This window comes from Pangasianodon hypophthalmus, chromosome 6, assembly GCF_027358585.1.
Source record: "Pangasianodon hypophthalmus isolate fPanHyp1 chromosome 6, fPanHyp1.pri, whole genome shotgun sequence".
In the NCBI taxonomy this organism is placed as follows: Eukaryota; Metazoa; Chordata; class Actinopteri; order Siluriformes; family Pangasiidae; genus Pangasianodon; species Pangasianodon hypophthalmus.
In genome coordinates this window covers 13,916,511-13,944,409 of record NC_069715.1, presented here as the reverse complement: position 1 = coordinate 13,944,409, position 27,899 = coordinate 13,916,511, and the positions used below count along the sequence as shown (strand labels likewise).

At 40.0% G+C, this 27,899-nt stretch overlaps 2 long non-coding RNA genes across 3 annotated transcripts; one reads left to right on the top strand and one right to left on the bottom strand.

Moving 5' to 3' along the window:
* The first annotated feature begins 4,562 nt into the window (after window positions 1–4,562).
* On the top strand, window positions 4,563–17,479 carry LOC128318519 (uncharacterized). 2 transcript variants are annotated; one of them, XR_008301894.1, is made up of 5 exons: window positions 4,563–4,708; window positions 14,650–14,769; window positions 15,043–15,136; window positions 15,641–15,686; window positions 17,396–17,479. It is a non-coding gene; the product is annotated as an uncharacterized LOC128318519 (long non-coding RNA). The 2 variants fall into 2 exon arrangements; XR_008301895.1 differs by lacking the exon at window positions 17,396–17,479 and adding an exon at window positions 15,905–16,886.
* Window positions 17,480–18,269: 790 nt separating this feature from the next.
* Window positions 18,270–27,108, bottom strand: LOC113534555 (uncharacterized). Its single transcript, XR_008301896.1, has 5 exons — window positions 26,894–27,108; window positions 26,593–26,708; window positions 21,544–21,870; window positions 21,270–21,357; window positions 18,270–20,040 (listed from the first exon to the last, which is right to left on the bottom strand). It is a non-coding gene; the product is annotated as an uncharacterized LOC113534555 (long non-coding RNA).
* Window positions 27,109–27,899: the final 791 nt, after the last annotated feature.

Sequence of the window (27,899 nt, the reverse complement as noted above, 5' to 3'; positions counted from 1 at the left end):
ATTTCTTCTAATGGGAGACAGCACTGCTACTGGGGTGGCAGCAAACATAACCAGTAACCAGCTCTTCATAACCTTTCACCCTGTTTCACCCTTATCCATTTACTCAAGAAGCCTCTAGAATCTGGTCACACAACTGGTATGTTTAGATTGGAAACTTCTGCAACAGCCAGTGTTGATAGCTCCATGCACTCCCTCATGATGGCCCACAGAATATGGTCGATTGCACCATTATGCACCAGTCTGTCAGTTAGTCGCATCATAGAGGAGAGATGGAGACACTCAATGTCTTGTTTCATCTCATAGCAAGATAAGCTGTTCACACAGTGTGGCTGTGACATAGAATACTAAAATGTGCAAACTTACCAGTACAGAAAGGTTCTTTTTTCTGATACTAACTGGTTTTGGAATAAAATAATATACTGCTCTTGACAAAGATGACCTGAGTGAGTGGCTGTCCTGCAGAACATGTTATTTTCATTATGAAGCCTTTGCTACCTCTCTCCACTGCTGGTGATTTAAGTCCTTCTGGTGCTGCTTGGGTCAGCCAAGTGACCCACTTGGTCCTGGCACATGATTTACTCCACCGTGGTAGGCACACTTCCACTATGACCTCTGACTCTGCCCAGGCCTGGTTCTCCCAGAAGAGCCACTTGTTTGGTAGAGCAGAGATAATAGGCAGTAATGCTGGTGTAATGCTTTTTTTCCCAGCTAGTGGGAATAAATCACAGAAAGCCTGGAGCTGGGAAAGAAGGAAGACCAGCAGGAAACATTGGCTTATGAGCTGGAAAACATATAAAGCCTAGGGGAGTCTAGCACAGGGCTCTGTTGGCTAGAGGGCCTGGGAGAGCAGTGGAAAAGATGGACAGATGAGTGCACAGTGTGGCTACTGGAGCTTTGTGCTTCTGTATGTCCCCTCTGAGGCAGTTAGTGTGTCCTCAACCTTAATCAGTGTCATTGTTTCATTTCTAAATCCAATAAACAGGCTACATCTAAGTAATTTATTCAGTTCACATTTATTATGTTACTTACTTATTCTTACTTATTCCAAGGGTCTCTGTGCTATAAAAACTCAGTAACCCGGAAATATCAATTTCCACATCCATTGGAATTAAGGACAATGTGCAGAAACAGTCAGCTAAATGCCATATCTGACAATAGCACAAAAATGTCATGGTTTTTATACATGAAAACCATCAGCACAGCCGAATTCTGTTGGAGATTATGACTACATGTGTATATATTGAACTGAATAGAAACGTACTGTATAAAACAATAGAAAAGAAAAAAGGAGGCAGAGGAAAGGAGCATTACATAAATTACTTTCACATACCTGTCTTTCTGAGCATATCAGGACATGAATCACACAAGTTATCAATACTGGTGCTGGTGTGATTAATCTCCATATGTCCATTCTCTTGTGCTCCCCTGACAGGGCAGCCATGTTAAAATCAATTAGTTTGTCTCTCATCTTTATAGCCTGAGGCAGCTTATGAAAAATGGATCTCTTTATCGGGTGATAGAGTAACAGCACTGCACATGGGGCTGTGGATCCCAGCAGCCTAATGGAGCTTTGCTGTGTCTCTTCTACAAACACAAGCACTTTCTTCACAAGACAGAGTCTGGTTAACCACACCAGAGGGGGACACGTGAGAAATGAAAGAAATGCTTGGACCTTAGGAGACTCCAAATAGCACAATGGGCGCCTATCTGGTACCACAGAGTGCTTGTCAAGGAGTCGCCGTCATCAGGGCTCCTGGAGGACTAACGACTTCTAATTCTGATTTACTTGATCTGGTATCTGAGAGGAAGCTGCAGACTGCCTGCCAGTCTGGCTCCCTTCATGACCTCAGCACGCAGGCTTGCTTACAATGGGCGGCCAACAGCAGCAGCTCCCACAACCTCATGGGTAACGTCAGTGGTAGAGGGAGGATATCCTGGTGGAGGGAATGTACCCAGAAAAGACTTCTTGGGTCAGAGACATAACTGTGCAAAACAGCTTTTTTTAGCTTTTATTTAAAAAAAAAAAAAATGACAGTATAAATCTGTTTATATGATGACTGTTTATATTAATACACTTACAGAAGGATCTACATTTTTGGCAGATATTATGAATTAATAACCATAGTAATGCTTCATTTGTCAGATGTTGAAAATTATCAGTTTTTGACAGTACTGTGGAAGATACTGTACTTTTGGAAATGGTTGTACCCAACTTTATTTGGTCATAAAGAATAGGGCATCAAAGAAATTTCATGCTGGTTCAGAAACTTACTTGAATTCATTCAATCCATTGATTCTTGAAGAAATGCAAGGAGGGATGGTGAGCACTTGACGTAAGTATGACTGCCAGGCTGGTGCTGATGTACAGTAACCTAAAAGGGGTGTGGGGGTGTGTGTGGAGATTGGTGCCTTGTGGGGAGTAGCTGGGCATTGGAACTGAGTTATGAGTAATAACTAGGGCAAGTTATTCTGATAAAACTTCAGCTCAGAGCTCTACCAAGAATTCTGAATATGATACATATGATACATGGAGTGTAGTGTTAAGTCCCAGAGCCCCTGTTTGTGAGAGCACTCTCTCGGGAGCAAAGATGAAATTATCCCCATGCAGCCTCTCACTTTGTACATCACCACTTTGAGAAGTGTGTGCTGAAGGACAGTCTGAGGCCAAGGACTAAGAGAAGAACATTGATAAAGGTCCTACTTACTGTGTTTTATGAGCTCCTCTCAGCAAAGCTAGAAGAATGAGGAAACGTGGCCTCCCATTGATGTAGAAAAGCAGAACACTAGCATAAATAATCTAGCGTAATAGCATAGAATGTGAGGGACTCAGGGAAAGAATAGACCACACTTCACTAGAAATGATACATGGTATTATGAGTTCTACAGATATTACTGATACTACTTTCCAAAGTATGCAGAGCCTCTACTTATAGCAAAGGAAAAGGCGTCTCAACATATTTTACATAGCTACCTGTCATACTGCCCAATTCTCTGTGTCCTCAGAGACCTCATTGCATCCAAAGAATTTCCAGGAACCTGGCCATGATTGACTGTATCTATGGTACATATTGTTGCAGTATGAATATAGGTTAGGGTAAGCGAGATGTCTGCATTCTTTTGTCTCATCTCCATAAACTCCAGTGTCAGAGTGGCTCCTCCCTCCATTCAACTGTTTACTTTCTCAATAAACCACTGTTTGGACTTACATCAGTGGGGATAGAGTATCTAAGAAACCGAGGAAGGAAATTTTGTGGAAAACAAAGGAAAGGGAAAGAAACAATGAGCGATAGCAGGCTGGACCTGCACTGTTTCTGCTTACGGCGGGAGCAAAGCAGCACTTGGCGCCATCACAATTGGCTGTCCTGGCGGCTAGGGGCAGACAGGTGGAGAGAGACAAGCGGGTGACGCTCGCTAAATACCAAGTGGAAATGCCAGTCAAGCAGACTCAACGTGGTGTTTATGTATTTTAGATGGAGGTGATTTGCATTCTGCAAGAAAAACACAGAGGAACTCTAGAAATGACGGACCCCTCCCAAAACCCACCAGAAACATTATGCAACTTAATAATATGATGATGTGAATGACTACAGTATAGTCGGTCACACAGAGGGCATTATAAAACTGAGTGGATCTTCCTTTAAACATTTAAACTGAAAGCTTTAACAAGAGGATCTGGGAAATATTAGCAGGCATGGTTCACTTTTTAAACATGTACACAGTGAAGCTCATAATGAATTTCTTAGAAAAATAAAGACGGTGGCCAGCAAATGACGATATTGCAGCCACAGTCAAAAAGTATTCCCAAAAATGAACAAAAGCATGCTTTTTAAATATTTCCTTAATCTGATGACTTTTGCCAGTCTGTGTGTGAATGTATTCCTTAACATATATTCCTGCGTACTCCTTCATATATCATATTTGGGGAAGGAACCTGAAATTTGGCATCAGTTCTCAAAGGTTTGTAGCATGTTAATTTAATAAGCTCATAAAAAACTAGATAGGCTAGTTAGCTCTTGGATAATTTAGACAGCGGGAATAATATTATCTTATGGGTTTCTTTTTGCATCATTTGCATTAGTGATAACGCACTGTTTTTTTGGAGCTTGATAAGCCATCATATAGGTCAATTAAGTCAATGATTGTATCTTATGTACTTTTTTGCACAAATGACGTTTATTGTCTTGACAGTTATAATGACCTTAATTATTAAAACAATTTTAATAGAAGCATTTCCAACAGGTGAAAATCTTTGACACAGCCAATTCAATAACCACTGCTAAAGAGATTATGAGTTCAAGGGAGTTAAGGGAGACTCCAGACATGTGCAGTGATTGGGAAACACAGAGATTAAAAATAAAGATTTCACATGACCGTGTGAGTTTCCTCTCACCTCCCAATAAAACATGCCAATAGGTGGATTGGCTACACTTAATTACCCCTAGGTGTGAACACTTAATTGCCTGTAGGAGTGCATGTGCACACCCATACTGAGATCTTCCAATTAGGTCACATCATGATGTATGACACAGTATTTTCAATAAATAATGCTGTCATGCAAGCCATCCTTCCCTTTCTTCTTCTCACCTTGTACACTTGTCTGGACACACATGCTATCTGCTTAGTGGCTTATTCAAAGTAGACTATGATTCAAACTACAGGAAATCTGTCCTCCAAAGCTGATGACAGCCTTCTCTATTCTCTTCTGCAGGTGAGTGTTTTTAATACAATGTGAGTGCTTTTCTAGCGAAACACTAAAGTAAGAACTCTGGGATCATGCTTTGAGCCTGACTGCAAATAAGCCCTGGAGAGGAAGAGTGTAGGTTTCTGAATAATCAAACCAGCACAGCCAAATGGACTGTTCTGTGTGGTTATCACCAACCTGCTATACTAAAAGAAAATATAGTATAATTTACTGTAAAATGTACATTAAATTGTATTTTAATTTACCGTAAACACACAATTTTTAACATTTTATTTACATTGATACTGCTGATTCCAAAATTCTATACAGACTTTGACTTTCAGTAAATAAATTTAAATTGACTTATAGCAGTTGGTAACTTTTTGTTTAATGTTAAACTTCCAATATTATTTTACAAGATTTTATATGCGGATGTTTATAAATTATTGGCATTAATGATGCTTAGAATTCCCAGATTGTACTGCATTTTTAGCAAATTACTGCCATTGCTACATAGTTTTCCCACCTTGTATAGCAGTTAACAGTACAGTGCTGTAAAGAAATAACACAGTATGTTTGTACACTGATAGTTTTGAATGATATAGTATTTTTAAATGAAGCACTACTTAATACTGAAATTGTGACCACAATACAGGTTAACTTCTCTTTATGTAGTGTGACACACATCATAAATATTCCATTCAATCACACACAACACTGAAAATACATGTATAGCATATATACTTTTAATAGGTCATTTAGAAAATGTAACTAAAACCTAAATTAACTAACACATGCTGTAAATGTTTACTGGCATCTGATTTCACAGCTTGGCAAATAAATGCATAGCAAATGACTAATAACTGGCTTTTAATTTTCATCTCTTAGAGAGTTTCAAAAAAATGTAATATTATGCACATTTTCTTGCTTGTGTGCTCATGAACGTATGTATGAAATGTATGAGTGTGTAATAACACATGTGCTTATGTGAGTTATAAGTGTGTGTCTGAATATTTCCTGACAGCCAGACTAACAAGAGACTCTCGGGATCTCAGCACAGTCAATTATGCAAATTACCATGTAAGTTAGTTATTTCTGTTACCTGCTTGGCGCCTAGTAGCGGAAAATATTTTCAGTGAAACACATTCTTGTGTGCCGGGTAACATTTTGCCTCTTAGCTCACTCACTGACTTTATTTCGTACAGAAATGAAAAAGAACACAAACACACACACAAATTATTCAAAAGAAAAAAGAGAAGACTAGGAAGCAGTCAAGCCAGGCGGCAACTGTGGCAGGATTGAAGAGAAAAATCAGCAGTAATGATTTGAAACAGGAAGAGAGTGGCGTCAGTACAGGCTGGAGATAAGAGGGCTGTGCTCCATACACAAACACAGGACTCAGTGGCTCCCACATCTACAGGCGCCCCTGCAGTAGCTATGTCCTCCCACCCAGACTGGGTCCTGTACCACAGGCTGCTGACCAGCACCACACCCACAATCACCCCCCAGCCCCCCCCCCCCCCCAGCCCCCCCCAAACACACACCCACACACACACAAACACACACACTCACTTGCCCCATGATTCTGTGCATTTAGCTCTACACACACACACACAAACACACACACACACGCAGTGTGTTTTCAGTGACTGCATTGGCCAAATGTTTTCTCATTTACTGAAGTACATGATATTCACACTGATAACACATACATTCAGAAATAATAACCAATTCTTGTTATAATGGCTACTATACGAGGTAGGTTAAGTAGTTTTTGCTCTCACCCACTGGGCAAGCAGTCATGTGAGCAATGATCTGGACATTAGCTAAATTCAGCCCCTCTTTCTCTCTCTCTCTCTCTCTCTCTCTCTCTCTCTCTCACACACACACACACACACAGACACACAACACTACAGTTCTCTGAACTGCTTGAAACCCCCTAGGCTAGACTATATAAATGTCATTAAAGCTCAACTCCAAAGGAATTAATTAACAACAAAGCCTCTCAACTCTTTTATTATTTTTCCTATCCAGAGCAGCTGGCAGAAATATTTACAAAAATTAATCTGGACTGGAAACAAAGAGTGGCTTGTTTTCTGGCCTCTAACCTGGCAGGCCATGTGACCAGGTACCACTGACCACTTCGGTCTTTTTAAACCTGATACTACATGACAAGGTGCAAGTACTCCATATGCTACCATAGAGCGGAGGTTCTTAAACTTTTTGTAGCCAGGAACCCCTTTAACTTTAAAATGATTTCCATCCCCTCAGCAAAGATACTGTATTAGGCCCATTATTTAAAAGATTGCAATAGTATCTTAGCTGTGTATTGGAGCCATAGTGTTTTGTTTTTTTACAGTAATTTCTGAACTCTCCACCAACAGCATACATTAGGTGCTAGTGTTATTTATATGCCTGCTTTCTTTTTTGAACCCACTGAATTCAATTGATTAGTCAAACAGCCTAGTAACTATAAGAACTGTATATTAAATATAAGAACTTTGATAATGGTGGGTTGCGATTTTCACCAGAGTAAGAAAAAAATAAATTAGGGCCCCCTGGCTATGCTTCATGGCGAACCACTGCCATAGAGGACACACATGTAAGGCTGGACAGATTCACACAAACATACAAATCGTATACTGTATTTGCAGTTATTCCTGTGGTAGATGCTGAGAAAAAGTGAAGTAGAATGCAGCTATGCAGGTCTCATGAGACTAGGTTTCTGCTAAATGACCAGAAATAAGTGCAAGATAGTTGTATATCTGAATCGTGTAGTTGATGAGTGATACAGTCTTACACATTGAAGCGAGCTAACTTGCAATATTAATGATTATATACTGCTTATTATAAATGTTATAATGACAATAATAGAGTTATATACATTATAGGATATGGAATCAAACAAGTGCAAACAATGTGTTTATCTTTATATAGTTTACCCAAAGGTTTGGAAACTATTCCGCTGGTTTACAGAGATATATGACTACATGTTATGTGAGGAAAAACCTTCATGCTCTTTGTTAATAATTAAAAAAGTATTACTATATGTGTCTGTTATCAACAAACATCTGCTTTTTATTTCCGCCATTTTTCTCTCAGTTTGGTGATTTGCCAATTCCCACCCACTAGCTAACTCTCCCCTATCACACGACAGCTTCCAACCAGGGAGGGCGAAGGTGAGCACATGCTTCATCTGTTTGAACTGTTGCTCATGCTCACATCAGAGCCAGGGCAGCTGAACACATTCGGAGGTAAACACACTTCAACATACATGAGCTCTGAAAGGAGAGAGTGTAATGCTATCCCTCTCACCCAGAGAACATGGCCAATTATGTCCCCTTAGACTCTCAGCCACAGATTGCTGTCAAACTTCTGCTTTAACACACCTGGTATAATTAATCACTCATGAACACCTGAATGAAAGAATCAAGTGGATATGATTAGGGTTCCGATAAAACTTTTAAATTCAAAGTTTTAAAATCTTTTGAATTCAAAATGCAAAACCAAATTAAGAATCAGTTGTACACCATTGATACAGATATTTGGTCAAATTTTGCTTCCAAACCTTTGTCCGATAGTGTACATGATGTTTTGTTAGGGAAACTGAGTCTTCAGACTGTAAAGATTTTAAAGGAAAAGGAACCTGAGCCTGGAATCCCAACAAAGTAATCTCAGACATACTGTATAGTCCTGGAGGCTCCTCTCTCTCTCTCTCTCTCTCTCTCTCTCACACACACTCTTTCACATGCACAGTATGTGCCATCCATCCTCCACCACAACTTAGTTCCACCATTTCCAGAAGAGAAAAGAGGAGGTGAGAAAGCAGCATTCCAGAAATGTATTTTCTCAGTCAACAGTTTTACAATGGGAAAAAATTTATCACCAGTTGCCTCATTACCTTCAGGCTGTTAAATGTTAACCCGTTAACCAAAACCGCAGCAACAAACAGAACATGATTGTATGGAGGTCAGCAAAACATGAGGAGGAATTTAAAGAGCAGGCTGCTGATGATAAGTAAGGAAGAGTTTTGGCAAATGCTGAAGGATGTAGGAGATTCCTAGACGCCTTAATAAAAGCAGTCCATGTGGTGTTATTTTTCCACCCTCTGTTTCTCTCTGATGGCTGAATATGAACTCAGACAGGCCTTTCTTATCCCACCACAACCCGTTGGACAATCTTTGCGTAAAAATACAAATGTGTAAACGCACAAACAACGTGCATAAACCCACATTTAAAACAGTGTACATGATTCAATTCATGATTTACATGCTGTCCATAAAGTTGAGCTAGTAATTCTATAGTATTTAATGTGTTAATATGTAGTGATGACATAAACACAATTAATTGGTAAGACAGATGCCTGTGACTGTGGTTGGAAATCTCTGTCCAAAAGCTGTATCAATTTCTGCTGTACTGTATTTCATCATTATCTGTTCTAAGGAAACCACAGCTGTATCTAATCCAACAGTTCTGCTACTGCTAAAAGAGAAGCCAAATGGGCCCTAATGATGAATATACAGTTAAAGCAGTCGAACAGGTAACATCTGACACAGATGAAACCAGTGAAAAAGTGACAGAGAGAAGGAAGGAAAGAGAAGAAAGTGAAAGATAGACAGCTAGAGATACTGTACTGTACATGGAGAAAGAGAGAGATGAGGAGAATGACTTCAGCAGGGTTTCAGTCTAAAGGACTGTAATTACAGCCATTCTCATCTCTGTGATTGCAGCCCTGCGTTTCCCAAACCGGTGGTAAAAATAAGGCTGAATCTGGTGGGCTGGAGGCAGATCTACCCTCTGGGCTAGTTCTACACCATACAGAAGAAAATGATTAAGCTCCTTCTGAGCATCGGGACGTTTCTGGAAACAGGGAAGTCAGAGACGAAAAGAAAGAATGAACTTCAGGACAGAGTGTCCACTTTAGACAGCAGTTGTCCTTGAGTTCCTGCTTATAACCCAGTTAGCTGAACATGCCGTGAAATGTAATCAGCAACATAAGTAGCAAATAATTAGCATGTAAAAATTTTAAAAATATTGACCTTAATCAGACCTGATGACCGATTCTTCTTTTACACCCTGTTGCACGGACACTTTACACCCATGTCAATGCTCAGGCTGCAACAATATTGCAATGTACAACAACAACAATAATAATAATAATAATAATAATAATAAACTTAAAAAAGAGAAAATATTAAAATAGTAATTGTGGCATGTGAAAAAGCTTGAACACCCTATTAAGTCAGTACTTAATTATACCTCCTTTGGTAAATATCGCAGCATTCAAACTGCATTTTGTAGGCAGCTAGGAGTCTTTCTATTCTTATTTAATGGATTTTCACCCACTCCTCCTTGCAGAATGCTTCTAGGTCTGAGATATTCTTGGGCCTTCTTGCAAGCACAGCATGTTTAATATCCACCTACATATTTTCAACAATGTTTAAGTCGGGGGACATTGAGGGCCTTTCCAAAAGCTTCACCTTGTATTTCTTGAAGTAGTTTGTGGTGCATATTGAGGTATGTTTTGGATCATTTTCAGAAGCCAATCTCTTTTCAGCTTCAGTTTCTTGACCGACTCTGTCACATTTGCTTCCAGAATTTGCTGATATCTACTGGAATCCATACTTCCATCTACCTGTGCAATTTTGTGCCCCTGGCTGCCACATAATCCCAAAGTATAATAGATCTCTCCCCTTGCTCAACAGTTGGCAAGGTGTTCTTTCCAAACTGCTACTTTTTTTCTCCAAATACGCTTTTGGGATTGTGGCCAATGAGTTCCATTTTTACTTCATCAGTCCACAGAACTTGTTTGCTTATCTAGGTATTCTTTTGCATACATCAGACATTTACTTTTGTGTTGAGGTCAAAGGTAAGGCTTCCTTCTGATGACTCTTCCATGCAGATAATATTTGTGTAAGCAACACTGCAAAGTAGAACAGTGAGCTAAATCTTCCTATAGGTCTTTAGTGTCATATGGGGGATTTGCTTTGCGTTTCTGGCCAGCATACAGCAGTTCCATCTGAAAGTTTTCTTAGTCTTCCAGAAACCTTTTTCTTGACTTTTCTTGACTTCTTGACTTTTCTTGACTTTTAATAACCTTCCTCTGCTTTGTAGGCATCAGTTAGCATCATTTGCATATCCTCAGTCAGCTACTTAGAGGAACCCATGGTTACTGAGTGTAAGGTTTGAAGAGTCAGAGAATTTATAGCAGAAGTCCACAACGGATTCCACTACTTTCAGCCAGTCTGAGCCTTCAGTGGGCAAAGTTTCACCAAAACTGGACAGCTGAAGATTGGAAACCATTTCTTCGTCTTTAATTCTATTTTTTTTTCTTTCAGAACTGTCCTTCCGAATGAATAAGACCAAACTATTGTCAGACTCTTGGTGGTCAGCCCCTGTTTTCAGTGATGCAGCTTCACTCCTCCCACATTAGGGATCAGGATTGTGTTTATCTTCCAATTTGGCTTGAAGACCAGAATTATTCACTATAATGAAAACTGCTAGTATATGTCACCATTTGAATAATCATCAATTATAAATACGAGCTCTCAGACTTGATATGGCAGCTTGGTAAACATAAATTGAATCATCTCACTATCATGATCCTCAGCTGGGAGGCAATCACCCCATCTTCATCCTGTCCAGTCTTTAACAGCAGCCGGCAGCTCTTGGACGTTACTCAGTAAACACTGTCAAGGCCTCAGTGCACAGTGAGAAACATTAAGAGCTTTTTAAAATGCCCCCAGCTGCAATTTTAGCTTTAACTTACCAGCACTGATCCAGGGAAGTGCTAATATTCAGTTTCAGAGGCATGCAGGTTGGATGCATGCAGTGCATGTATACAGAGCATCAGATGTTTTTTAGGCAGTGTGAAATGTTGGACTCATGTGAGCCTAAGAATGTCTCGATGAGTTGAGTGGAGTGTGTGACAGAACTATGGAAGCCCAGAAATGCAATGTCAACATAACAGAGTAGTCGGACCTCCTGTTAGGGGTTCAGCAGACATCTTGTACACAGAACCCTTAACCACATGGTCAACACTTTCACATTTAGTGACCATATGTGAAAACACCATCAAACACATTCTGCTGTAAATAAATGCTACAATTCATTTTTGTAATATTGAAGATTTAAACACCTAGTGATTTTCAGACAGTTTATTTATTAAAATGACTGAAGCATATGGTCATTGGATGTGAAGGTGTTGACCATGTGGTAATAATAAGTGCCTAAAATATTACGAGTTCATAACTGCCAACAGTGTGTTGACCATAAATTCTTGAAGTAGCCTACACCACTACCATTATCTCACTTCTACTGTGAGGTATTTGGAGTGTGTGATATGGGTACATTCCAGGCAGACTCTCATCCCCAACACCCAGAGGGGCATTGGCACTGCAGTCGAACAACTCATCTGCCGAGGGGACTGAATGAATGAACAGCAACTGCCTGTCATGCTTCTTAAATAAATGTGCTGGGCCTGGAGCCAAGAGAGCATAAGCCAAAACAAAGATATTGTCCATGCCTTTGACATGCTTTAAGGAAGAAGGATTTGTTTAATACTTAAAGCCAAGAGTGCGTTTATTGTGTTTTCAGTATGGGTTGGTAACTATTCTATTTTCCCTGGTTTTAAGCTTTTCAGGGAAGTTCCTTTGAATTTTCTCTGGTTCTTCTTCTTTTCTCTGGTTCTTCAATCTTAATTGTTTTTTTTAAATACAATAAATAGCTCATTCCATCTGTCAGTTTATTTTTTTTCATCAGGATGCCTCTCCTCTGAGATAAAGGGAGATATTTTTTTCACCTGACTACTCAGGAATGAGGTCTAGATCTTGACGATAAAGCCTGTGGCCCTGAGGCTGTTTGTGTCTGGACAAATGTCACAGGATAAAACCACTGTATTTCTTACAGAGATCTTTTTTTTATAACCCCATTTTTTTCAATTCCCATCCACCAGTTAGCTCCCCTACAAGACAGCAACCCACCTTCGAGGGTGAAGAGTACACTTGCTCCCTCTGAGATAAGTCAAGATAGGTACTGCACCTTCTTGAACTGCTGGTCATGCTAAATCCTAGGGCAGATTTACAGATTTTGTGTGGAGGAGATGCTAACTGCCCTCTTCTGTGCCAGAGCAGCATGTATCTATGTATATATGTGTGTTGAGGAACAGGGGGTTGTTTGTTGATCCTCCATCTGGAGTTTCTACTACTGTTGACACCTGTTGAGGCATGCAGTGTGTTTACTTTTACCAGTTGCACTACTGCTTGGACACATCACCAACATTATAAAGGAGTCCATAGACCCCCTGCAGTTCCCTTACGGCCCAAAAACGTGGATGATGCGGTGGCCATCATTCGGCCCTTGAGCACCTGGACAATAGGAATGCATATGCACATATGTCTGTTTTGGATTACAGCTCCATCTTCAATGCTGTTAGGCCTCATCAGAGGCAGACTGGTGGCAAAGGACACAGAAGCAGGGATAACATATCCCAAACCATTCACTCTCATGCACAACTGGTCCCCTTCTCGCCACAATGTAAACGATACTGTGAAAATACTGTGAAATGTGTATATCAACTGCACTTTAGAATTTCACTTACTCTTAACATATTATACACACCCTCAAAGTGCTTTGCATTTTGAACATTTTTTGCAACTGATATGGCAGTTAAATTATGCTTCATATTGTTTTATCCTGTGCTTTATGTTTTAGTTTTTTTCCTTTACTAACCACTACTTTTTAATATTTATTCTTTTTCTCTCTTATTCTTTTTAGCCGAGTGCACTTCACAAGAATTCCTGTGTACGTACCTGTATATATAACAAATTAAAGCATCTTATCTTACATGAGCTTCCTAGTGCCTGTGATAGACACACCATCTAATGGAAAATTACAGGCTATTACATTATTTGAGGCTAACATATGTCTTATTAAAGTTGAATGGTCAGGTTACTTGCAGTTAGCTAAGCTACAATTTGGTTTAGAAAAAAAAGTCCCTAACCACAACTTCCATAACAAGCGGCTTCTTTGGCACTGACTGAAAAGAGAATAAGGTCTCCAAGGAACTGAAAAGAATTACATGCCTTTTTCATTGGCTTTCATGGAGAAGTTAAAAAAAACACCATTCATTGTTTAATTTTCTGTAGATAGTTTGATCTGTTTAAAATGCATCAGAATAAAAATATAAGCAGCTGTTTGAAAGGAAACATAATTCAGTCTTTAGATTGCTGCACCACTCGTGACCCAAAGAGATCATCATTATGAATTCCAGTTTTTTCCTTATTAGACCAAAAGAAATATACAATAGAAATAGTTAAATTTTCTCAAAATTGATATGTTTTCAAAGAATTTAAAGAAAAGACAACATTTAGGGACCTCATGCGAAAGTCTGAGCCACATGAAAGCCTAATTCCATACATAGAGTCAAAGAATGTTCACGTTGGTGCACACTTTGAAATCTTGGACAGTAACTTTGACCAAACTGAAAAAGAGTCCAAGAAATAAACAGTCCCAGAGAAAATGAGTCAATAATGAAATGTGTACTGTTGGATGAGATATAATAGTCCAATGGAGAGTGGGACAGTTTTGGTCAGAGACAGTGGGTGCTTCTCTATTGATTTATCTTTCTATAATCTCTCTGTCTCTCTCTGTCTGTGCAGACTGTGTTGTTGGGAATCGGTCTGGTGGGGCAGATTTGAGTGGAGCCGGAGTGTGGGTGCAGGGCTGCGCTCAGATAAACAGCTTCTTGTTTAAGCCAGTGAGTGGTGAGCTGAGTGGAGTGGAGCAGAGCTGGCTGATAAGCGCAGCAGTCAGCGGCGTCAGGCCTTGTCAGCCACAGGAGCGGAGTGGTGCCTGGGGAAGCAGACTCTCTGGCTGCTCTCTGCTCCCCCTCCCTCCTCTGACCGCCTCTACTGTTCTCTTGGCTCCCGCTAATCTCTCCCCTTTTCTCTCCCTCATTCTTTTCACAGAAAAGGCTGGAGCCGCCTAATTGCTGGGGCTAGAGTGAAAACTATCAGCAGGCCATAGGGGAAGAGATACAGACACACACAATGGGGGCAGACCTGGGACGAGAGACCCTTATGGCAACTGTGGGTACATACGTCACTACCCTACTAGTCAGTGGATCGACATAAACTCATATATGAATAGAGTTACATAGAAGAACAAACACACACACACCCATGCTGGCAGACCACAGTCTGTAGCTTTTGCTGGAATTCATACTGGTAGATAAAGTACTATTAATCCAACTTTTTAGATTTTTGGTCTAATAAGGAAAGGATTGGATTTCATAATGATGATCTTTTGGGTCATGAGTGGTGCAGCAATCTAAAGCCTGATTTATGTTTCCTTTCAAACAGGCTCCTTATAGATTTTGGAACATGGCTGTGTGGATTTGTGTCCATTTAGCCACAAGAGCATTAGTGAGGTCGGGCACTGATGTCAGGCAAGAAGGTCAGTTAGCATTCCATTTCATCCCAAAGATGTTCAGTGGGGTTGAGGTCAGGGCTTTGTGCAGGCCGCTCAAGTTCTTCCACACCAACCTTGACAAACCATGTCTTTATAGAGTTCATTTTGTGCACAGGGGCATTATCATTGTCATGTCATTGCAAGGCTTGGGCCTTGTAAATTGTCAGATTGTTACAACCCTAGTAAATATGGGCTGTTTTTTAGTTACTTATTTTAAAGTGTATTTTTAAATGTACAGTGGGTGTGTCATAATGTATAGTGATTTTAGGAAACAAAACCTAGCAGGGAGGAGATACCAATTATGAAAGAAGGCAATGGAACATTCTCAGTCTTTCAACTACATGACTCTGCTACTATACATTCATGTATAAGTTTTAAATAATTGTTTCATGTGGCTTTGTAAAACATCACTTTGGAGTATGTAACTTCAAACACTCACTGGTAGTACTTCAATCAGTAAAACACACATGATCTAATTCCTCTTTACAGGTCAAAAGGAATATCAAAAGCTGCCAGACTATCTGTCTATGGAAAGGTAATTCTGATTTACATAATTTTGTATTTAAAAAAAAGATACATGAGATATGGGCATGGGAGGATGTTGGTAGTGTGTGCTCTCTCCTTCACTGATAGCACTTAGCATGGCTTCATTGTGCAGGGGTGTGCAGGAGGCAGGGGTGATTACACTAGTGTGGCATTGACACACATGCTTTACATTCTTGCTGTGACTAATAACATTTGCCTCTGCCGCAGTATCCCAGCACCAGCTTGAGATAAAGCTAAGTGGGACAAAGGCTTCATTCTGGTTATAATCAACAGGAGACACTGCAAGGACAAAATGTGTAGTTAGAATAATAAATAACTAATTTTCTGCAGGTTTAGATGTAAATTGAAGAACTGGATGACCACAAACTGTAGCCTTTTCTGTTATTCATACTAGTGGATAAACCAGTATTTATCCAACTATGCACTACTTTAATTATGGAGCAGCAGTAATGTTGATTAGCTTTGACATAGGCGTTGGATGTACACATTCCAATCCCATAATTATAAAGGATGCATAAACCACTTAAATGTCTAGATGTCACTCAGATTACAGAATGAGATTGGACTAACTGTTACACCCCCAAAGCTAAATAATAATGGATCTCTTACAGTCTTGTTGTGTATATATTCCAGCAAAGCATTTTGTGCCATGTCATCTTTCAAGCTGACCTCTATGTTAGTTTATCATCATGGCTTCAGAGTCTTGCTGATAGGTCAAACATGCCAAAGGATCAGCAATCAATAAACTTGGAGGAATAATTTTACTTGGGTCCTCTCCCCAAGTTCTGGAAGCACACATCTGCTTCCAATATTCCTGCTTCCAGACAGCACACTTACACAATCACATACGAGTGACTCCAATGTCCCAAACACCCCTATGCACATCCACCACTCTGCAGACATATATAGGTCTTTAACACCCCACTAGAGGAATGAAAAACAAGATGGCGCAGGTCCGGGTATGTTGTGGTTTTTATTTTGAAAAAATTATATGCAAACAAAATTAGTTTTAACTTTAAAACAATAAAACAAATTATGGTAATGGGGCTAAAATTAATGAAAAATCCTGACTGACCTGGATGTATATCGGCAATAACTGGGTAGCTAGTAGCAAGAAGAGTGTAAATTAAAGATTGTCATTAGTGATTCATGTACTGCTAATGCAGATCACTATGTGCTTTTCAAAAATAGCAAGAGGGTGATGGTAAAGGAGGATGACGCGACAGCTGAAAAAATCAGCATGATTTTGCAGATGTTGCAAGTTTTAATAACCCCAAATTTATTTCAGGATATATTGATGCCATTTTTATTATATCTTTTATGAAAAGAGAATAAGGTTCCAGAGTACACATCTTAACAAAATAATAACCTATAGAATAGCCTACTTATACTTCCAGATCAACTGAAATGTACTGCAGTGGGTATTTTTTCATATTTGGATTCATGAATATGTAAATGAGTGAAATATTTTATTTTGTTAGCTAAGTCAAATGCAAGATTGTTAACAGTGACAACGAAATGAGTCCTTGGAAGAGATTTGAGAGTGTGCATTCTGAAGGGTAACATTAACTACATGGCACAGCACTGGACACTGATACAGATGACATTGGGTGATCCTTGCCAGGCATGGTAGGTTCCCTATGGCTCTATCTTACACATTCTCACACACACACACATTCATGCCTGTCCCTCTCACAGTGTAAAATTACCAGTGAGGATCCTTCAGGACCTTCCGTGCTTCTGCGTACTGTTTGCTGAGCTGGAATAGACATACAGACACTCAGCAGAATCCAGGCAACAGGGGGACCTCCTGAAATATGGCCCAATGTAATGCCATCAGGGCTCTCGGATGTCACCCACCCAGACAGCACAGGTACAGTGGAAGTACATTCAGGGTAGATGAAGGAACTCAACAGAGAAACATGACCCAGTACAGATCAAGATAAATAAATCTGCCAACCACCACTGACCCAAACTGTAGCAAATAGCAAACTGAGAAGGACAGGAAGTTCAGTTCATTTCTGTGATGGGCATCTTGATAATGCCTTATTGTTTTAAATGACTGACAAGGTATAGCATGGGCATGCACACACTCCCCAAGCAAAATAAAGTGTGACAACCATTATGATTCACTATTCATTTGTATTCTCCAAACAAACAAGGATACTTACATACCAGTGGGAAAATATGGGAAAGGAGTGGCACACCCTCTTACCTATAGTATATACTAAATATACAGTACTGTGCAAAGGTCTTAGGCACCACAAAAGTCTTTAGTACAAACTTTGTTATAGATTTTTATTTTATGACTTCTACATTATTGATTCAGTACAAAAACTTTTTAGATTTCCAAACATTAGTTTTCCAGCACAAAATTAAATGTTATAGAAAAATGTTTGTATGTCAGTAAAGAAAGCAGCATATTACATAAGAGACACGTTTCAGACAAAAAAACATAATGAAGGCTCCTGGGTTTTGCTGCAAAAATAAGAAGCAAATGTGACAGTCAAAGTCTCCAGAAGAACTGTGGCTGCTTCTGCAAGATGCTCAGTAACACTTACAGCTCATTTCCTTATAAAACTGTACTAAATGTACTAACTGTACTTTAAAAGGATCGTCACACCAAATATTGACTTTGTTTCATTTACTGTTTACTGCTCTTTATAGTATTTTTTTTAAATGTAGAAACATTTAAATTATTTTTGAAGGCATCTTTGCTCTATAGCATTTCTTTGCATGTGCCTAAGAATTTTGCACAGTACTGTACTTCCCAACTATATGCTTGTACAGTCAATAAAATGGGAAAGCAAAAAAAGAAAAAAAAAAACAAAAAACAATTGAATCACAACTATGAATCATCTGTTAATTTTCCAGTATATATGTATATTGTATCTATAAAAGAATGCTGTATGGACATTTAAATTAGGCACACATGGGGAAACCATGGGGAAACAGGCATTAGTGGACTTAAACTTTCTAGTCAAGCAACCTACTCTACTCATCTCTTATCCATTCCACAAGGTACAGCCCAATCCTCTCCCAAACTGATGGCCCTAAACCAAGCAGTCAAATGTAGACTGGGGTCAGTGTGGAGAAGCTTCCCAATGGTGCATTTAGAAAGAGGTTACAGTTTGTTTATTTTTTTATACTCAAGGGTTGGTCTACTGCAGAAGAGGGGGAAGAAGCATTTTCAAATGGCTATCACTGAAACCCAAGACACCACACAATAAATGCGTGGTAGGCTTGGTCATCAAGAAATGCTTTGGTGACACATCATTGTGCCTGCCACATGCATTCAAATGCTTACCCAATAAAAATGAATACAATTTAAAGTGACTTTTTCTGTCAAGATTTTGCAATTTCTATTGTTAATGGTAAAATACAAGTAAATCTGCCAAACACCACTGACCCAAACAATTTAGCAAAGCAAGAAGCACAGGAGAGTTCAGTACTCTAATGGGCATGTTGATAAACTTTATTGTGTTGGATGGATGAAAAGGAACATCACTTCCATTACAGAATTCCAAAGCTGTCTTTGTTTGGCAAAATAGCAGCACACCAACACACCACTATTGCTTTTACAAATTCTGCATGAAACCATGAATCATGGTTATCCATACAATGATCTTATTACAACATGCTGCACCATTTCTGGGCAGTTGCTTGCATCATTGTGTTTCTGGTAAAAATGTACTGGGTTTTTTCATTGTATAATTAACTATTAAACTAAATAGATTTTATTAAAATAAATTAAATATTTCTTATTTGTACAGACCTTTACCTGATAATTATCTGTGATGAGATTGAGCAGTGGTGGCTCATCCACAGCAGCAGATGAGGCAGAACCCCACCATATATAGCAGCCATTCAACAAATGTTAATCTTCATAAAGTCCTCATTTACAACCCCATATATTTTAAATTCAGTTTAAACATGTTTTTTTTAATGTTGCTGTTTGACAGTTATAAGCTGATGTTACATTGATGTGTTTGCCAAGATCTTGTTTTATAGCAAATAATTGGAGTTATGCATTATATAATAAATATAATAGATTTCATAAATATAATAGTTTTCTGCAAATAAAGGCAAAGTGCAGACAGTGTGTCTATGATGTACAGAGCCATTTCTATTGTAAGATATATGCAAAGACATATAGAGAGAGGGAGAGAAAAAAAGGGATTATGTAGTCAATAATGTCAGTACATCAGAAATGGATGCTCACCACAGTGACCTTGTTTCCTTTCCCTAGTTTCAGTTCTTTTGTGATGTAGTTGGGCTGGACATTTTGCTGAACACCGGTAACTCTGGTTAATTATATTAACTCTTCTGTGTGTACCTCACACCTGGCAACAGGAAAAACACCTGCTGTATCAGTTGAACAAAGGCACACTATATGGCCAAAAATATGTGGACACCCGACCACCACACCCATATGTGGGTCAATAGTTTGGGCCCCAAACTGTTGCCAAAAGTTCGAAGCGTACAATTGCATAGGACGTCTTTGTATGCTGTAGCTTTACAATTTCCCTTCACTGGAACTAAGGGGCCCAAACCTGTTTCAGCATGACAGTGGCCCTGTGCATAAAGCAAGGTCCATGAACATATGGATTGCAAAGATTGGAGAGGAAGAGCTCAAGTTGCCTGAACAGCCCCTGACCTCAACCCCACTGAACACCTTTAGGATGAACTGGAACACTGACTACGCCCCAGGCCTTCTCGCCGACATCAGTGCCTGATCTCACTAATGACTGTGACTGAATGGGCAAATCCCTTCAGCCACACTTCAGAATCTAGTGGAAAGTCTTTTTGTGATGGTCAGGTGTGCACATAGCCATATGGCCATATAGTGTAAGTCTAAACCCACTCAAAACAAACTGCTGGACTGTAATTTGTTGACTAGATGACTGGATGTTATGTCTATTACAGGGTTACTCTAAAAATTCAGCAGATAGTAGCCTATAGCATAAATCAAGTGTGAAAGCCTCTCAACTTAATTTTGTTTTTAGTGTGTGTGGTGTTATTAACGTTGTCTTGCCCCACCAAAATCTATGGTCATGAGCCATTGCTGAGATTTAGCCTGACCTCAGTAAGGTCAAAGAGAAATAACTTTTCAACTTTCCTCTATACTTTTAAGCAATATTTTGGTGTAAAACTTCTCACAAAGTATATGGTTAGGGACTTGAATTGTTAGAAACTCTGGGATCTTTTTACATTTTAATTTTTATAATTAAAATTAAAATTTTTAAATTAAAATTTTATTTTTATAAATAAAATAAACCCATAACGTTATAAATATGTTATTTACATTCAGTGGTATATAAATAACATATTTACGATATGATGTTTTTTTAAATTTAAAATTTAAAAAGTAAGAAAAAAATCCCACAGTTTCCAACAATTCGAGTCCCTAACCATAGATCCTGTAATAAAAGTGTGGAAAGGGGACTTCCTCTACTCCAAGTAGAGGCTACATCTACTCTACATCTACTCCAAGTAGAGACTACATCTGTCAACTGTGATTAACAGCAAACAAACCATAAAATTTGAGGGAGCAGGCTGAAAGCCTTTATACCTTCCTCATTCCTCATTAATGGCCCTGCCAAGCTCTCCAGCCTGATGGGCAGACTCAGATGGGAAGAGGGAAGCTCCAGATCAGCTCTCTGAAAGAGAAGAAAGGAGAAAAGGTGAGGGGAAGGAGAGAGAAGGAAGGCATGAAAACAGTGCTGGCCTGGGCCTTTTGCCCCAAGATGATCCAATCCATCAAAGCTCCCTTGCAGACATCTAAACTCTGCCTTTTAATAAGTTGGCATACATGAAGGTGCATATAAAGTGCCTTCGTTCCCTACCCAGCAGAGCTGAAGAATCAGGAGATTCCCGCTAGGGCACAGACGTGGGATGACTCAGTGGCGGAAGAGCCGATGGCGGTGAAGATAAGCGGGCATCGCGTCACCAGGGCACCCAGAGCATGGCGATAATAGTGCTAGCCTCTCCCTGGTGGCTCCAGGCTGCTTCTGATACAAACTGGCCTACACTGGTGCCATCCTGTCTTCAGTCTCTCTCTCTCTCTCGAACACACACACACACACACAGGCTGGTGACTGACTGGTTGCTTTTTCTCACGACAGCGGGTGACCCTACACCCCCCGGACAGGCTGCCTCTGTAATAGCACGCTCTAGTGCACAGAGAAAGACCGAGAGAATGAAAGAAAGAAAAAGATAGAGAGATAGAGACTGTCCCCAACAGTTATCACTGGCTCAGACGCCAGTCTCCACACTATCATCACTGGCCGATGAGGCAGATAGTGTTGGGAGGGATCAGCAGAGATGCACACAATGCAGTTGTTCAGAGATAATCAGAAATGAACAAGCAGAGGGAAACAAAACACTAAGATTTAATCACACCCACAGCTACATTTGTATGTTCGTACACATACAAATATACACTAGCCTTGTTTGCAAGGTTGCTAAGCTGTCACATATTAGCTGATGAAACAATAATCATATGGAATGAGAAAAATAAACCCAGCATGATTTGTTGAGGTTCTTTGGCGCAGTAGGAGGGTGTCCTCATGGTGTTGTGTGCACTTCTGTTTCCTGTTGCTGTCTGGGGTTGTGGAGATCTAGAGGTCAGAAGGGCTTTGTACTGAGACCCAACTACACACACACACACACACACACACACAGATTCCTTCCCGTCTTGCCACAGCAGTGACCGAGCTCACGTTCACAGCACCACAGGGGAAGTCACTTCATTACACAATTATTCCTTAACTGACCTCAAGGCAACTGAGGTAAGATTTTAGGCTTTATTAATGTAAAACTGAATTATATAAAACTCAAACTGGCTGTGTTTTGTAACAGAACAGTCTACAATGCAGGACGAGCAGCCATTGCTGGTTGACGAACAGACACTCAGACGGAGCCCTAAAATGCTGATGTTACTAGGAGTGCATGAAGCCGTTTGGGGCCAGTTAGCATTATTTGAATGAGATGCTAAGTCTGTTCATTCACTCACTTTAAGTAATTGCTTTATCCTGATCTGGGTTGTGGTAGATCCAGATCCTATACCATGAACACTGGGCTTGAGGCAAGAATACGGTGGTGTGAGGTGGGAATGGTTTGTTTTTAGCCTAGAGCTAGTACAAGATGCTACCAGCACCTTGCTATTTTTCAAACATGACAAGACTCACTGAATCACCTGTCTGTGAAGGTTGATTATAAATAAATAATCATCATCATCATTTTTATATAAATAAAGATGATGATGATGATGATGATGATTATTAATAATAATAATAATAATAATAATTATTATTATTATTATTATTATTACTACAACACCCTGGATGGGACACAGCAGGGCACCATGGACACAATTCATTATTTATATTTAACAGGAAAACTTACCTTAAGTGACAAACATACATTTTATAACCAGTTTTACATTCTCTCTGGATTGTCACAGGGATAGTGGGGTAATTGGAGGCCATGGTTAAAAAGCATTGTTGCCATCGCCATCCCTCCCGCCCAATAGTAACGACAATGAAGTGCCCTGACTTGTTTGACTTACTCTGTAGAGTATCAGAGAGAAAGCTTAAGGCTGCGTGCAGTCCAGCTCCACTTTACAATACAGCTTTCTTTGAGCCTAACTTTGGGCACGCAGCACTGTATGTACCACTGACCCCCCCCTTCCTTTCTGTGCCGCTCCTCGCTCCCCAGGCCTCCAGTCTACTGTGATTTATAGTGAGTTAAAAAGGCTTGGGGGTGCAGTCTGTGCTGCTCAAATGCTCTCCGTCTGGCTGGCTCTCTTCCACAGTGTCTTTCAAGGATTCTGTTTCTCTCCCCATACACGACCATTGTGCCCTTAACAGATGAATCATGCCAGTGCAGGGCTAATGCAGCCTCAACAAAGGGGATCGGTTGGCAGGTCACCGAGTCGTTGGTGATTCCATCGCAATTTAACAGGCTGAAAATTCATATTCTGCACTGCGCATGAAATCGACCATGGTCCTAAAAACAGCAGTGCTCCTGAAAAAGTACAACCCTGTGGTCTCTGATGGATTGAGTCTGAGATCATAAACTGAATGGGTTTACGATACATCAGAGCAGGCTGAGAATGCAAAAATGAGCAGAAGTAAGAAGTCATTTTAGAGAGAGAGAGAGAGAGAGATGCACTGATGGGTCCAAGCAGGCTCAGATACGGGTCAGGATGTAGTCATGGCCAGAGTCATCATCTGGCTATGCATTCCTGCCCTATCTGTGCAGTAAACTGCATCTCCTACTTCCTCTTATCAGCTGTCAGGAATTCTCTATCTGAGGCCCCCCCCCTCTCTCTCTCTCTGTCTCTCTCTTTCTCTCCCTCCCTCTCCCTTTTTTTCTCTCCCTTTTCGTTTGGCTTCCCCTTCTTTGACATAGAGCAGGGATGGTTACTAGTCATTAAGATAAGGAAGCACTGAGGGGCGGCAGACGCCTCAGGGGATGAGTTGCAGCCCAAACACTGGAGGCAGGGATGGGGGGCGGACTCCAACTACCTCAAGCCTGAGTTTGCCTTGGCAACATCAAATAATCCATCAAGCTGCTCATAGAACATTGTTCTGTGCAATATAATCATAGAAGTATTGTTTCAGAAAATGAAGAAACTTTTTTTTTTTTTTTTTTTTAATTAATCTCATGTTCATCTCATATGTATAAGTATATGGGGCCAAAGGAGGAAAATCTGACCATATATTTATCACTTATTTAAACTGTTTTATTTTTGCCTTGTCTAGTATATGGAATCTGCACTATTTGTATCATGAGAAAAGCTAAACATTTTTGGAAATAATAGGTAAAACCTTTGAAAACAGTAAAGAATTCATATTTCAATCATGATATGGAGCCTTAGAGAAATATGTCAACTTTATTGTGTATGCAACTATAAATTCACCACTGTTCTGATTTCATATTGCACAATGTGCAATGTTTTTTGCAGGAAATTGTAAATTAGTCTTGAGTTCACTGACAGAAATATTATATTCACTATGTACAACAGGCATAAAGTACATTCTTAAAAAGGCTTTGTGTTATCACTATATTAATGTATTCTCATATTGATTTAAATATGTTTTAAAATGAGGAGAGAAATGCACAACTCTCTACCATGTCATATACTAAATTATCATCCAATCATATTGCAGACAGACTGCCAATAACTTGCTCTTACATCTACACTACCTTTTTTTATTTCTTGCCGGGGTCAAGGTCGGATAAGAGTCATGCAAGTAAGGTAAAGCAGCCAACTAAACTAAACACATATTTGTTTTTTCCAAAATCCAACCACACTGAATATGTATAATTTGACAACACACTGGTTGTGTTTAAAATAACACACAAACACACAAAAACATCCAAAAGCTTTTTATGTTTGGTTGCAGTATGAGTAGATCAGTCCCCCTCAGTGGAAGAGCTGTTGTTGTTTTAACTTGTTAGACATGTTTGGAATTGTCTTTAAAAGGCCATTACTGTACAGGTTATACTGTATATCATTCATACACCAGCCACTATAGACAGAAAGGTACAGAAATCAGTTGCCTAACCCTTGTTTGTTTCAGTGGAAGGGCATTCTACAGAGATGAAATGAAGTGCATTTGTTTTATGAAACCCGAAATGGAAACCAGACGTTGGTTTTGGTTCTGCAGTCTTACAATATTGAAAAGAAGAACAAGAAGTTCAAAGCTAACTCCACATTTAGACAGTAACCACAATGTAATATTACACGAGACAGTTTCAATGCAGTCATGCCTCAAATTCTTACAACAGCATGAACCAACCCGAGTAGGCAATCCTCAGATGGTCTCTGTTACTCTTCATAATCAGGAAGTATCAGTTATAAAAGTACTAGGACATACAGCATACATTATCTGAGTGTTTGTGGACATACAGATCAGAACATAATGATCAGGTTTTGAATCATATAACTTATTCGTTGCTTTGGTTGTATTTTGTTTTTAAAATGAGTATGATTATAAGTATAACTGTGAGCATCTAAAATGTCTGTGTATTACAAGAGCTTTGAAGTTTAGAATGAACTTACATCATGTTTGCATGACAGAAAGTCATGGACCCTTCTCAAAAACACTTGATGGAAGAAAGCCTCCGTTGCTTGTGAGCCCTGTCTTCATGCACTGTGCATGAGCATAAGCTGCTATGCTGTTTTCCTTTTTTGATCGCTGATGAGAGTATGTGGGGCTGACACAAGCAGCCCTCAGACTGAAAAGAAAGATGTCAGTCAGTACGCCTGGAACAGTCAGTACTTTGAAGTGACGGAGCTTCCGCATACATGTATCCTTAATTCCCTCTGCCACACGCATATCCACAAAAAAGAGAGAAAGATTTATTGCACCTGCTCAACAGACTAAAAATACAGCCTCAGCTGCAATTCTATACATTCTCCTGCATTAACACAGGGAGACTGTGATGCATAGTAAGTGGCTACGACTGTGGATATCTGAGATGATACCATATACCAGACTGAGATAATTATCAGTTAACACTGTGACATCATACAGATAATCCTCTGGACACGGTATAGGAAAAGATAACATGATACCATGTGCCATGAACCATACTATCCACTGTCTGTTTAGTCACTTTTTGCAGGTCTACGATTTGGTCCTCAGTCCCTCACTCAGTGATTTTTTTTTTTTTTTTTTTTTTGCGCAATGGTCTGTCATGCCTCCTGTCTAATAAATGAATATTTACAGAAAAGTGGGAGGGCCAGGTGTGTGCTCTGAAATGGTCTGGTCTTTACGGCAGTCCTCTTTGTGCCTGTGAAGATACAGGGGAAGAGACCAGGGAGGGTACAGCTGAAAACTTTAAAGTGCACGAACTGTCATAGTACTGCAAACATAACTCACATCTGCTTCAGACAACTGTAGGCAGCTCATCCCAGTAACCCTGTAATACTGCTCCGGGATCAGGCAAGGGAGCTGGGCCACATCATTGAGCTTTTGCCCCTTCCCCCCAAACAGACCTGAAAAGAAGAGATCTTTGTTGATAAATGTAATGTACCTCATTTTTAAAACCCTAGTGGATAGTAAAACAGGACATATAGAGGAGAACGCAGTTCTAGCTAAAGCTAAACACATTATATATGCAGAGCTGGAATTGTTCAATTAAAGAAAACTGCTCTCTGTTGTGTTTTTCTTCTCTGTTTACCTTCACTGATTTTTTTTTCTCCTTCATCTTTTCCTCTTAAATGCAGTGGGAATGTGGCCATGCATTGCCTCTGCAAGGCTGGGACCTTAGTAATATCCACACGGGAGTCTGTAATTACCCAGAATAAAGCTCAGGGACCAGGCCCCACCCTGTTTGCCCTGCAAAGCTCTCTCTCTCTCTTTCTCTCTCTTTCTCTCTCTTTCTATCAACCTCACTCTCTTCTCTCACCTCAAATTTTCTCCCCTTTTCCTATAGACCCCCCCCCACCCCGACTCCCTCTCTCTCTCTCTCTCTCTCTCTCTCTTCTACCTCTCTTTCCCAGTTTCTTTCTACCCAACTCAGGTTCCCCCTCACTCTCTATCCCTCCCTCCTTCTCTTTCTCTCAGCTTCTAAAGTTCCCAGTGGCAGGGTGTTACTGCTGACAGTCTTGAAGGAAGGTTTGTGTGTAATTCATAAACAAGAAACCTGACTCAAGTCCATCTCCTTGCCACATAAACTCCCTGACAGGTCACCATTCTTTTGAAGTTTTCCATGTATCCCAGTTGAACCTCAGTGACCCCATCACTGCCCAAATCGGAATGGCCTGCAAAATGAACCAGACTAATCATAGCATCTAAGCATGTTGAGCCAATGGTGTTCCCTCATCTGGTAAAGCAGTGCCAAACTGCTATGCCTACGGTTTGAAGGGAGGCTGAAGCTAGCATGAAGAGCAATAAGGCAGAAATGTTTAAGATGAACTATCGATAAGGGCTAGGCATGCACGATGGCCTCCATACTATTTGTGGAGCAAGTGAGACACAGTCTCACGCAACCCTACAAAGGCATACAGGAATGCTTCCTTCTCCACACATACACAAACACACTCACGCAAGCACGCACGCACGCACACACACACACACACAGGACCCAGTCGCCACACGATTGGCTATCTTACCATCAGTGTGGAAGCTGCCAGAGAGTACCCTTTGAAATGCGATCCTCAGCCTTTCCAAGAGCAGCCTCTCGC